The sequence below is a fragment of the Plectrocnemia conspersa genome, unplaced genomic scaffold (assembly GCF_051122295.1).
Source record: "Plectrocnemia conspersa isolate PC_06_02 unplaced genomic scaffold, ASM5112229v1 ptg000010l, whole genome shotgun sequence".
Taxonomy (NCBI): domain Eukaryota; kingdom Metazoa; phylum Arthropoda; class Insecta; order Trichoptera; family Polycentropodidae; genus Plectrocnemia; species Plectrocnemia conspersa.
Window position 1 is genome coordinate 25440692 of NW_028277174.1, and position 14097 is coordinate 25454788.

A 14097-nucleotide genomic window follows, 5' to 3' on the forward strand; every position below is an offset into this window, starting at 1 on the left:
CTCACGTATCGACTAGGGGTAGATACGTGATTTTTCCGAAATTGCATCAATGCCCGCCCGGGGAAATTTATTCATGGATACCTATCGGCGGCTCGTGTAGCCATCAAACCATTACCAGAGCCACCCCGGCCTGCGAAGCCATTAAGGGTGCGCGCCCCTCTCGCATTCCTACGGTCCGCGGTTGCATTCGGCTTCGTCTAAATTACAACCGGTATAGCGGGATGACGTGGGGGAAAAAGCCGGAAAATCCAAATGAGAAGAAAAAGCCCAAACAGATGCCACATGTGTGCCTGTCGTAAAAATCTATAGCGACAGTAATTTATGGCCGACGTGCGTATGAACAAACACCGTGTTCTACGTGGACGGCCGTAAATTCAAATCGACATAAGTCGTACGTGATTTTCGTATTTTAATCGTGTGCCGTAGATTGTCTGGCGTAAAATATCAATTGTGTTACTCTAAACGTTAAATCGGTAGCATATTAAAAAAATGTGATATAGTTTTTAGTTTGTAGAATGGCCTTCTAATTAAGTATAATCTCCGTGGATGCAGCTCTATGGAGCTGCAGTCTCCAAAGGCGCTGATGAGCTCGCGTGGATCTGATCGGCCAAGGGCGAAGCCCCGGCATCGGCCCGCAGTGTGCTGGCATGTTTTGGATGCTTTTTGTGGGGGCTTGACAAGCTCAATGCAAAGTTGTAGCCTTCTTATATGGTTCGTGGTAATGTCCTTACTCTGAGTAATCTCAACTATAAGTGCTCTCACCTTGTTTGAATTATGTTATCTGATACGAAATACATAATCATGGAACAAAAACTTCTTAAATTTGAATTTAAATAATTTATTCCTGAAAGCAATTTTTCTTCTTTATGAGAAGCGGTTTGATATTACAAAACTTTACCACACTAAAATACGTTTAATTAATATTAAATAACTATTTTTAATTTTCTTTTTATAAATAAGTATTTTTTATATTAATGGTGCAATGTATTAATTATTAAAATCATATTGACCAGTCAAGTGTAGTCCTTCAAAAAGGTTTTAATTATGGTTGTATCTTTACGAGCGAAAAGCACGAGATTGTGAGCGCGTAAGATTCAAATTAAAAAACTTGTTTAAATTGTGCATTCCGATACAGATTTAATATCAAGCGTTTTGTTAGTAGTATATGTCTATGTCTTCTGTATGCAAATATTAAACTCTTAACGACGTTTATACTTAAGGGTGGTCAGCCATAATGGCTCAGTGGACAATAATAATTGTATTGTTAATTGGTATTATTACGTATTATTAAGAACTCTAAATATTTATTATATACTGATGATAAGTGTTTCAGATAATTATTTATTTATTTACATTTTTGTATCCTAGTGCCTTTGGAGCGTTGGGATACAATTATTTGCATTCTCGGCGTAGCGTCTATTTAATGAAATACTTTTTAAAGTTGATAAGTGCCGGTGTCGACAATCCATCAATGTTCGGTGAAATTTTAGAATGCCCTAGAAAATTGCGATTGCGTCCCTTATACACGATCATCGCGATCAGGACATCAGCGCTTGAAAACGCTTCTCTTGCTTAAGCCATTAAGTTTGCCGAATTAAAGGATGCTTGGCAATAATTACAAGAAACTAGAAAAAAATGAGACAGTGCTAGGGTTCTTAATTGATTATTTGAAGTATTCGCCGGAGTAACACAGGTAGTTGTTTTTTCTCTCAATATACCTGAGTGACTAGTGCCGCTCCAAATTATATGGTTATTATTGTTTTGAAATGCGAGACAATGAGAAGCATTTTCTCAACAAAAAAAATGCTTCTACGCTTTTGAAATACATTTGTGAATAGAATATTTATCGGAGGTGTATATTATGACCGAAATTTGCAGAATTCATTCGTTCGCAAAATTCGATTGGATCTTTATGTATGGTGAATTCGTTTCAAACATTTAGCTATTGTATATATAAAAAGTTGGATAAAATGATGTATTTCAAATGTTTCCTAAATTTTGCTGATTAATTCAATCGCAGCTGATCTTAATTCTGGTGATTTGAAAAAGCTGAAATGACGTCCCTGATCAAAAAGCATGTAATAATAAATTAAACATTTTCCTTTTGATGCTCTCACTGATCAGTAATTAGCACAGCATTGTGTTATGCATATTTTATAAAATTAAAAAAGTTCAGCGATTATGAAAGTAATTAATGATTGATTAAAATAATTATTTTTTAATTAAATAATGATGTACTGGCAAGTAATTGATTTTTGGTACTAATTGGTTAAATAAATTAATATCGGTAAAAACCTAGAAATTACGAATGTATTAAAATAGTGTAAAACTACGAATAATTAAGAATCCTAGATGGTTCTTATCTATTTTAGGTGTGCGCCATAGCTGTTTTAATTTTAAATTTATTATTATAATTATTGTTGGTAGAATGGCTATCATGTCGTAATGTCATAATGAAACCTGTCAAGTCATGATGGTTATAATATTTCTAAAATATATAAAATAAATATCTGGTTTATATAGACCTAGATTTCAGTCTGGTGTCTTGCTGTTTACTCTTATTACTCTGTAGTGTTGCAGCGGAAGATTTACAATAAATTTACACGTGTTAATTAAGTTGCTTTGTTAATATTTGTATACTCGAGGTTGAGATTATTTTTCTTTTTTATTCACTTCGTTTAATTAAAACTATATAGATTTTTTAATGTTAATTTTAAACATGTAGAATGCCTCTATCTCTGTGTATATGTACTTCAAATTAACACTTAAACTCTTCCATCGTTAATTCTGTAGGGGTGTATAAATATGTTTGAATTATTTAAGAAACGTGAAAGGTTTTTGCTATAATGATAATTATTTTGCATAACGCCGAAAACGAAGGGTTCGCCAAGTATCAGACACCTTAATTGTTCCATTATGTAAATTTGCACGGCATTATACCGCGGATAATGTCGAACAATAATAAAAAAATGTATAACATCTTTATGTTTTTATCTTAAAATTTGGAATTTATGAGAAGGTATAGTATTATAATAGTGAAATTATATACGACTCGCAATCAGTATTGAGTGAGTGTTCTTCTGGATGTAATGAAAGCTCGAGTTTATGGGTTTAATTTACACGTGTAAGACGGTTAAATTTTAGTGCTAGTTGCTAGCATATATTTGATAGTCTTTTTTGGGTTAACGGGTATATTGAACGCCTAGATACTATCCAGATTTATTCTAGTTAAATATTTCTTTAACTATCGTATTAGGTATTTTATATGAGCTATTTATTAATAAAGCCAGTGACACAGATTCGAAGGTGGTTTAATTAAATTTATGATTGTAAATATAGACATAGCTACAATATAAATAATAATAATATACGTACGTCATTATATTATGTTGTATAATTTGTTTTTGTATCAAAATGGCAGGAACAGTCGCAAATGTTAATATGTAAAAGGTTGGTACCTAATGGAAATTGGTAATAAAATTCAATATGTTAGAAGTGGACCAAACAAAAGGTTTGCTGGCATGAAAGGACGTCAAGGGGTCGGCAGCCCTTGGTCAAATATAATTTAACGCAATTTTCAATTCTCAAAAGGGTTTGTTTAGAAGTAACTGAGGTGGTAAATATGCATTAAATAAAACCCGTCCATTAAACTATCTATGTAACTTAAAGTGAACTAATAACCACTCACATTGCGCAAATAATACAATTTTTGATGTTTTGCTAAAATTAATATAATTTTTTGATCATAAATATAGCCGCGCAATGAGATATTTTTAAATTTTGTTTTGTTTTTTTTATAGATCGGGACAAACCGACCATAGTACGCGACTCAAACATATGGTAAGTAATATGATTTTAAAACACTTTTTTTATAAATCCATCGATCTATTTTTGCTCTAAATTAAATCTGACCGAGATAAACATTCTTGCAGATTAAAAAAAGCTCTTTTAATTCAACTTCACCGTCTTTATAATATGATCGAATGCGTTGATAATAATAATAAATTTTTCATTTTCCCCAAAAGTTAATTTCGGCACGCTTCGATTGTTCAATTTGAATATCTTAATTCGAATTTTCTTCGGGGAAATGGCCCGCTCGTTCGTTCGACAATAATGCGATCGATTCGAGAAGGCACGCAGCATCCGTCATCTCCCCTGCGTATCTCGTGTTCAATAAAAGGTACCCCGACGTATCAACATTGTTTCTTTCCTCGTATTATTTTGACATTTTCGTTTATTGTTATTTTCCCTGTGCGTGTATCACGCGAGTCTCATTCATCATCATCCTCCTTCGGCTTGTCTAGGACTCGATCTAAATGTTATTCCTTTATCGTCCGCTCCGTCTGTCACTCGCCTTCTCTCTTTCTCTAATTTGACTGATGAGATTCGCTACAGACCGACCTCTTATTCCTCTCTTGCTCGGCCTTTCTTAATGGGATATTCCTACGCTTCATACGGCTTTACTTTTTTATTTTTCCGTCTTTTCCGGTGAGATTGTATGGCAAGAGAGAAAAAACATATTAGAGCTGTAATGAAAAACGACGTTTCTAAAGAGTGTTGCTTCCTTATTGACATGGTGGAATATTTGTGTAACATAGTGCTACTCTTAATGTCAGAAATTATTAGTGTTGTTAATTTTACAATATTTTTATATTTGTTTTATCAATATTATTAAAAACTATATAATATTTAGAACTTACTAATCAAATTGCTCACGTTTCTTTAACTAAGATTAATGAGTTTAATATTGACAACTAATTACGCTTAAATATTTCGGTCCTTCAGTATGTTTTTGGGACATTGAAAGCTAAAAAATCGGGAAGCCTTGATTTAGTTTTAACTAGTATGCTTATGTGACAAAGCGTCACATCTTTTATACTCTTGCTTCGAGACAGCTCTGACGAATCACAGATGCAGATACTGATGGGCCAATTGCATCGCTTGATTATTTAAGCAACGAAATATGTCCATGAAACATGTCTTTGAAAAAATGAAACTGCAAGGAAGAACTTCTGCAAATCGTTACTACAACAGTGGTTTTTACGCAGGTTAGACGCATTGTCTATGGCGTATCATTTACGCACAAAAATAGATAGTTTTTCTGCTGCTTACGATTGGCTAATATACTAGCAGGTATGTGGTCTGTGAAATCTCTAATTATTACGCAATTGTGGTATTAAGTATTCTCTTTTATTGTAAGGCCTTTTGTCAAAACGAGTTGTTTTTTCCTTTTCACATTTAAAATGCTAGTTTAAATATGTAAAGGAACCCACTTTTGATTGATCAGCATGATTTTCGTGTATCGAGATCAGTACAAATGAATCTGTTTTGTTTTTCCAATTTTGTGATGAAAAATCTCGATATATGCAATCAAGTAGTTGACTTCTACACAAATTTTGAAAATACTTTTGTTAAAGATTCTCATGCATAACTTCTTAAAAAAATAGTTTTTTTAATTATACTTTTCAAATTGTAAATATGTTCAATATGGGCATCACAAATCGTCTGAATACAATGCCTCATCAGGTATTATTCAAGGTTCTTATCTCGTCCCAAACATATATTTTCTGTTTATTAATGATATTAATGAAGTTTTTCCAAAATAAAATTGTTACTTTTCCCCAATGATCTTAAAGTATTTATTATTGATGGTGGCCATCCGCTAATACTATTATTTAGCATAAAAAATGACATAATAGAGCAAGAAAATCATTTAAATATCACAATGTACCATCATAAGTGGTAACAGTTTGGGTGTTCTGTTTTAAGAAGACCATATTTCTATTAGTATATAAAAAAAATCTATGCAATAAAGCTTCAAAGATCAATTGAGAAGTTCGAGAGCACTGTGTAACTTATACAAAGACCTAGTGAGCTTCTTTGGTCTGGCTACAAAATAATGCAATCAATTCACTTATAATAGAAAAAGTATAAAAAAAGATTTCTCAGATACTTTATATGAAAAAATAGAAATACTATTTATTTTTATTTACCAAAAAAATCTTAAAAGGTATGCTGTAATATGATTTCCTTGAGTTGCGTCGACGGATGTAGTGAGCTAATTTACACACATTTTTAATTAGTTAGTATACAGCTAATTTTATGCATTGTTCATAAATTTTGGGGGTGAGTTAATTTTACGTATTAATCCAAAATTATTTCTGTTGCTATTTATTTATTAATCTCAACGTTTAATTGCTTTGATTGATTGTATTTAAATAAATGAATAAATTGAAATTTTACATTATAAATAAAGATGTCTTTTGTACGTCATAGGCTACGGGAACCTAAACATTAGAAAAAGCCAAGGGTAGGACTAGGTGACGTCTTGTATTTGAAGAGTTTTCAGCAGAAAAAGTCGATGTTGTTGAATTTTTCATAGGGATCCGTGTCGCGCACATGGAAAGTGACGCTCCCCGTGAATAATTAACGAGACGTTGCTGCTTCGTGCGTTTTATACGTGGCAATAATTGGCTCGATTTCGAGTTATATCCGCTGATCTCCGACACGGGGATCCCACGGGAGTCAGTTGATACCACGCGGATCCCACGCCCCAAGATAAGGATAGGAGCTCACTCACAGTCTTTGAGATTTATTGTGGTTTTATTGGGATATTTCGTATGAATTAACCTGGTCTAAAATTCACTATTTTGCTATTCAAATATATGACTATAAAATATAAGATAAAATATTCGCCAAGATGTGCTTGCTATTAACTAATTAAAATATGTTATATAATGCAATAAATAACAATGGCTGCATTATCTAAATATAAATTAATCGCATTATTTACACTTTAAAACACACGACATAACATAGTGTGTTCACATCGTACGCTAACGAGTTAATGCAAGTACCATATATTATGTTAATCCAGGGCCTGCAAAACTAATATTCAAATATACCAATTTAGATTTAGCACGAGCCAAAATTAAATTATTCACATCTTATCGCATCCCGACCGCGGATTAACAGTAACCCGTGAATCAGTATTATAGTATGTACGATTCGACCAATGTTAATTAATAGCATATTCTATAGGGTTTAAACTGTCACTATGATGAATAATTAATTTATTTATACTTTGAAGAAGTTAATATAATAAAATTCCGGTGTCTAGATATAATTGGGTTTTTGCAAGTTTATATATTGTCTATTTTAAGAATCGATTACATCAATTTATATCATCATAATGATTTTAACTTTATTTTTATTAAAAAAATATTTGATGTGTAAATTATAGTGGTATATAAACATATTTAGGTGTAGTTATTTTTAATCAATTAACTGTTTATTACCGTTTTGATTATATTTTTATAAAAAATAAAGCTGGCGTATTATTGGCGTAAATATAACAAATAAGATATATAGTCACGAGCTGTTTGCTTTCTCTTATTGTGTAAACATTTTTTTTGCTCATAATGCCTGTACAAATATATTCCAGAAATTGCAAAACAAAAATAGAAGAGCAGTTCTAAAAAAATAATTAATATATAATAGTATAAAACACATAAAAAAGATAAATTAGATTGATGTGGGTAAAGGGGATGTTTTTTTGTTTTAAAATGTAGTTTTATAAATACGATGAATGTATTCTATATTAAAAATGTATAGTAGCACTAAGATAATAGTATACAGGCGGCCCTCGACTTTCGCACATAATTGGTTCCTGAAAATGTGTGCGAATGTTGAATGTTCGAAAGTAGAGGGAAGTAAAAAAATTTGAAATTGTGTGTATTTTAAAATATTTATTTATCAAGTTAATATAAGATGTTTAAGAGGCGTTTAAGAGACATGTTTAAGTGGGATTTGCGGGTGTTTTCTTTGAAAAGTTATCAAGAGTTAATATTTTCCACTATTCTTTTTTTTTCTTCATATAGTATTTTATAACATGCTACGTGTTTATTAATCGCCCTACGCACTTGAGATATGCGTTCTACATTGAAATCACAATCTTCCATAATATTTAAAAATTTGTCAAGATGCGTGAAGGCTTCATTCATATTTTTCATTGTTAAAGAGTTTTCCAAAATAAACCTGTCTCGTCTTCATTAAATTTTTGGCTAGAGGAATATTCTCCATCTTCAATAATTTTGGATAATTAGGAAATAAATTTTTTTGCAACATCTTTATCCACATCAGTCGATTCTCCAGTAAATTTAATATTATGAAAAAAATACCTCATTTTAAAATTGTAAAACCAACCGTTACTTGCTTGAAAAACCGTGTTAAAAACTTTTTTTTAATCTATCCTTCCAATCATTGGCAAACTAAGAGCTTTTGATTGAATAATTGAAATACTCAAAGGGACATCTTTTTGATGTTGTTCATCGATCCATGATGACAAAGATTTTTCCATTTCATCCATGTTTTTTTTGCTGTGTTTTTTTGGAAACATATCTTTAAAGATTGTGGAAATATACCTTTAAATTCACAATTTTGAACGTGTTCCTTAATTATATTTTTATTTTGCAAAATTGAACATATCATAGACCTGTTTGTATCACACGGACGTCCGATTGATGCAAAAGATTCACCGCTATCAGAACGTCTAATAATTTCCATCTTTGTCTCTAATCGTGTAAAGTTTATGAGTCCTTGATTTATTTTTGTTCGTATCAACACTAAAGTTTTTCCGTTTCTCACTCATGTTTATAATTTAAAAAAAAAAAATTAAATTAAAAAAAAAAGTTTTTTTTAAATGTGCGAAATAGCGAAAGTCGAACGTTGGAAAGTCGAGGGCCGCCTGTATATAGCATCAATCAATCATATAAACATGTAATTAAACATAACAATAAAAGTTTAAACAATTTATTTTTCCTATATTTTTGAAATCATTGATTATGCATATGAAAAAAACATATAAATCATGAGACAAAAATCTTGTACCATGTAATTTGCGTTTATTACAAATTCATCATAAGGTGATTTTTTAATGTAGCTATTGCTTCTATTGTATTTGTTTTGAGTTTAACTAAAAATGTTCAACGGATGATTCACTAGTGGACCATTAAATTGTTTAAAAAAATAATGGACCAAACAATTTTCACTTACGTTAACGTCGCTGACAAATATGCGATTGTTTTTTTCTGATCCGTATTCGCTCCATTAGTGCTTCATCACGTTTTCGCTACAATGTATCCATACACCGGCGAAGAGCAAAGCTCCATTTTCGTGACGGAACAGAAAATCGATACTTTGCCGTGGCGGCGAAATTTTCCCGTGTTTGATAATAGGTACTACTTCGTAGAAACTACGCCAAATTGAACATCGTGCGGTGTAATTTTAATTTCTCAACGCTTCGGTCGTTCGATTTCTCTCGTATTTCGCGGGTCGAATAGACCCCGAAGCGAAGGATTGCCCGACCTGGTTAATTGGACCGTTTCCTCGAAGTGAATCTTCCCAGAGGCTCGCCACGAACCTATACACTGGAGTGGCATATACATGTATATTTTTCGGGTCGTGCTCTAATTTCATGTACAAAGTCACGACGACCGTCCGGCGGGCGCCCGTCGAGCTTTCGTCGCTAAGAGGCCCTCGGAAGCTTTCGAATGTGACGAAAATTTAATTAAAGGCCGCAGATTTTAATTAAAAACACATACCTAATCGACGCGGTTAAGGTTAACATTGTGGTTAATTTTAATTTAAAGTTTCTGCAGAGAGGCGCATAAGGGTGTATACAGTCTAGTGGTTTCACGTTGGTTATAACGCTAGGTTTGAAGTAGTTTCCAAAATATTAAATGAAAAAATTATGAAAATTTAATATACACGACAAATAATAATAATTTTACATCAACATTTAATCTAACCTAACCGATATTATACGATAATTTTATGAAACTCTGGTAAATACGGTAATCATTACATAAACATAGAATTCAATGAATAATACCGTTTTTATGAAAATCTACATTGTAAATCCTATGAAATCTTTGAATCCTTTAATGACTTCCGCCTGGTTTTGGAATACTTTACCCCTTGAATATAATTTCAAGTAGCTAAAACGAGAAAGCTGTTAAATGAGTGAATGCGACAAAACTTCATAATTTAATTAATTAAACATAGATAAGAGCATTGGCTTGCAATATAATTCATCTACGTTTATTGATTAACATTGGATGTTTTTTTCTTTTAATTTTTCATTCATATAAATTTTTCGACGATATGATTCGTCAGGTTTTAAAAAATAATAATGAAATTCCCTTATTTTCTCCATCATACAATAATTATAATTTTATTTTTATACAATGATGGCTTAGGTGCTTGTCTTATTGCTTCATCTGCATTTAATTACTGACAAGATATTTTTCTGTATATGTTACAGGCAAAGTGTAAATTTAAAAAATGCAGAGTATCTTAATAGTATTTCATAATAGATAAAAATGTACATCAATTTAATACTAGAAATAGAGACAGTTATAAAAAAATGAATACGGCTAGGAGAATAATTTACAGAGATGTTAGTTTATATAATAATATTCCTAGGGCAATCTGCAAAAATAAAAATGTAGCGGGTTTCTTAAATGGAATAAACGCCAGTGACTCACCGGTGCGTCATTTGTTGATTTTAGTTTTACAAATTAGTTTTTTAAATCAAGTTAACAAATTATTTACAAAAAAATATATTTTTAATTAATAAAGATTAGTGTACTAGCTTTATTTATCAGTAAACCAAGTATTTTATATTTATTTTTAGAAAAAGATAATGAAGAGAAATAATAGGCGGCTCACTAAAAAGTCGCTGGCGTTTAAAAGGTTAAGAAACAAACTCTTTTTTTATACTCTGTTTATGTTCGTATTATGTTTTATTTTATATGTATATTTTAATTAAATCTGTTTACTGTATAAACAATTAACTATATTAGCTAAAATTAATAAAATAAATAATAATAAATAAGTAAAACTCATAGTTAGTGTATACTTTGTCTAGTCATTGTATACTTTATTGAATTTTAACACCTTAACTGTAACCTATGTATATTTATATATGTTACAACGAATGTATGAAATTGCTTATTGCGTGAAATGGGCAAAAATGACCTAATTCATAAAAAGTGCAAGCCCGTTGCATTATGCGTGAATTAAAAAAATATCTGCAAATTGCATGCATTAAGCCAATGTCATTTATTTTATTTATATGGATTAGTTCGCACCACTGCTTTTCATTTTTTTGGCTTAAAATAGTTTTGGGGCTTCCTTGAAGTTCATTATCAAGATTCATACTATTTTTTGTTAAAGGTGTTTATGTACTTTGACCTAAACTTAACGTATTTTATGTTCTTTTATTATTCTTATTTTTGTAATTCTTCTTAATTTAGCAAATCAATCGTAAATTGTGATAATGGTAATTAACCAGCAACCAATGAAATGTAAATATATATGTTTATAAAAATGTATTATTTAATTATGTAATAAACAAAAATTTAAAAAAAAAAAAGATTCATACTGACGGCGCGATTTTTTTTAAACTATAATCGAACAGTTTTTTGACTAACAGACTTTTTCATAAACGCGTTGCCTCATAACTTCAATCTAAACTACACATAAAGAGTAGAATCGACTATATTGAAGGCATCATCGTTATTTAAAGATAATTAAAGGATCTTATCATTTTAAAATAGCCACAATTAGTAAAGTATTGAACAGAATCTTTATCAATTGCGCTAGAGATGACTGTATTTTGTGAAGTAGATATGTGTATTCTAATGTTTTTTTATTATGTTAAATAAATTGCAATTCAATGATACTTCAACGATAATTTTTTTTTAGATATTATAAGTCCAATTGCATTTTTTTTAAATAATGAAAATATTCAAAGTGGAATTCAACATTGTAATAAACATGTCGTATTTTCTCAATATATTCTTCTTCAAATTCTAATATAGGTATATTTTTAGTAATGTTTTACATATTTTATCATTGGGTCTAAAGTTGCTAAATTCGTTGAATAATTGTATTTACTATATATTTTTTTGGTTATAGATTTAATAGATGTTTACATGTATGCAATGATATTTTCATTTACAAAATTCAACAATATTATTTTCACTCAAGGATTTTAAACAATTGTTTTAAAACACAACTGATTTTCAGAAGTTAGATATTTAAAATTATATTAATTATAAATATATTTTTTATTGATATTAAATTAATTTATGCTATTTTTATTTACTCTTGTACGAAGCTTAGGCGATTTTTTTTATAGTTACAAAGTTTTTATATAAATTATAAAACAGTTTTAAAATTGCCTGTACAGTTAGTGCAATAACGAATACATTCGTGTATGTTATCGTAGGCTCAAAATCATACCGATGATCGGGTTGAACTTTCGGGTTGAGCTAGAACTGATTGAAGAGTCGATATCATAGCTGTTGCTTTCTAGAGTTTTTATGATCGCCTCGGTCGATTTGACGTAGTTTCGCTTAGTACGAGTTTTGCGGAACTCTCGTTGTTCCAAGTTGAAAGCGAAGTGGTAGTTCTGTGTCATTATTAGTGTCTAAATAAAGTTTCTGAAAAATATTTTTTTGTCTGGAATGTTTGCAATTAGTGGCGGAAGCGATTTAGTGTAGCCGAGTCTAACATCCCTTCGTCTTCGATTATCCTACCAATGTGATGATTTGTGGCAAACCAGATTAGTTGTTAACAGTCTAAGCAGCAACATACAAATATATTTTACTTGTGTTGTGTGATTGAATGTGTAAAATTATCAGTTGAATTAATTGTTGCGATATTTTCGAAATTTAATATATCGGAATGCATGCTTGGAATTTTAGTGTTCTGGTGAGTTGGGCTAAAAAGTGAAGTCGTCACTTTTAAGCCCACTGAAGCGAGGCGCAATCTTACGTACGTGCTACGAATATTTTGCAATAAAAACGAAAGCGTGAATCGCGCACCGTGAAGACGTACTACACATGGAATCGCACACCGTTAATTGAGTTCGTGCTAAATTTTCGTGAGAGCACAAAAAATACTCTAGAAATTCTCCTAGAAAGATCAACCGCCCTTGGTTCTAAGATTTAGCAGTTTATGCTTATAAACTATACACGAAACTATTACTAACGGTTAGTTCCTCGGTTTCGGTGACGTAATATGTTAGTGCTCTCTGGAGAGTCCTAGTTTGATGTTGCTTCCATTATTCCATTATTAATACAACAGTTTTCACTAATGGCAGCTCGTTTAGGCGTATTTTTCGACATTTATCAAACAAGGCTAACATAAAACGCTAATTAATTAATTAAAACCGCTTCGAGTCGGAATTTTACGCTGAAAGTTTAATTAATCCGCGTTTTAGTATGTGCTTCTTTGAGAGCCGGAGAATGTTCCACTCTATTCATGGTTTGCTTTGTGCGTCCTGAAAAAATACGTTTCTTCAGCGTTTGTTTATGGACCTAACTAACTTTCTATGTTTTACTGCCGCCTATAAACTGCGAGGTTATATGTGTAGTGCGTACTCTGAATTACTCTGGTTGAGTACGTACTCAGGTGACCTTCTTTCGCTATTTGCTGATACTATGCGTAGCGTGTTTTGATTTATGGCTTTTCTCGATTAAATCCGAAATTCCTCACAGGCATATGGCGTTGTTCGTAATGATCCTCGGTGCTCATTGTGCCCGAGGACAAAGACCTGAAATATGGTGCACATAAATCGGGTCTAATTTTATATTACGCCGTTCGGGGACACGGGATTCGGGGATTTGGTTGACGAAGTCCGCGGTATTAACGTCGTGATTTGCATATTCGTCGTAACGTAGATTTACGCTTTGGATACGGGTATATTTTGATACGGATTGGAATCACGTTATGGTTAAAACGTATAATTTAATACAGGATTTGTCAAATATTCTATTTATTTATTGTTTATTTTAAATGAATTTTCACTGTAGGGAAATGTGTACTTACTGCTCTAGTCCAAAATGGAGCCTTTTCATAAATAATCTTATTTTAGTTCATATTTTCTTTGTATGCTGGCTGAGTGACTTTTGTCACCTACCTGGTTGAAAACATTTGCCATATTTTTTTAGAGTCTGTGCATCATTTTTTGATGCACAGACTCTAAAAAAATATGGCAAATGTTTTCAACCAGGTAGGTGACAAAAG

At 31.5% G+C, this 14097-nt stretch overlaps 1 protein-coding gene across 50 annotated transcripts in view; it reads left to right on the forward strand.

Annotated features, from left to right (window-relative positions):
* LOC148231147 (uncharacterized) overlaps positions 1-14097 on the forward strand; it is a 180074-nt gene that overhangs the window by 24795 nt on the left and 141182 nt on the right. For all 50 annotated transcript variants that reach the window (XR_015811161.1, XR_015811169.1, XR_015811162.1 and 47 more), the window contains exon 2: positions 3801-3840. The gene's annotated coding sequence lies outside the window, so the exon portion shown is untranslated. The remainder of the gene's footprint in view (positions 1-3800; positions 3841-14097) is intronic.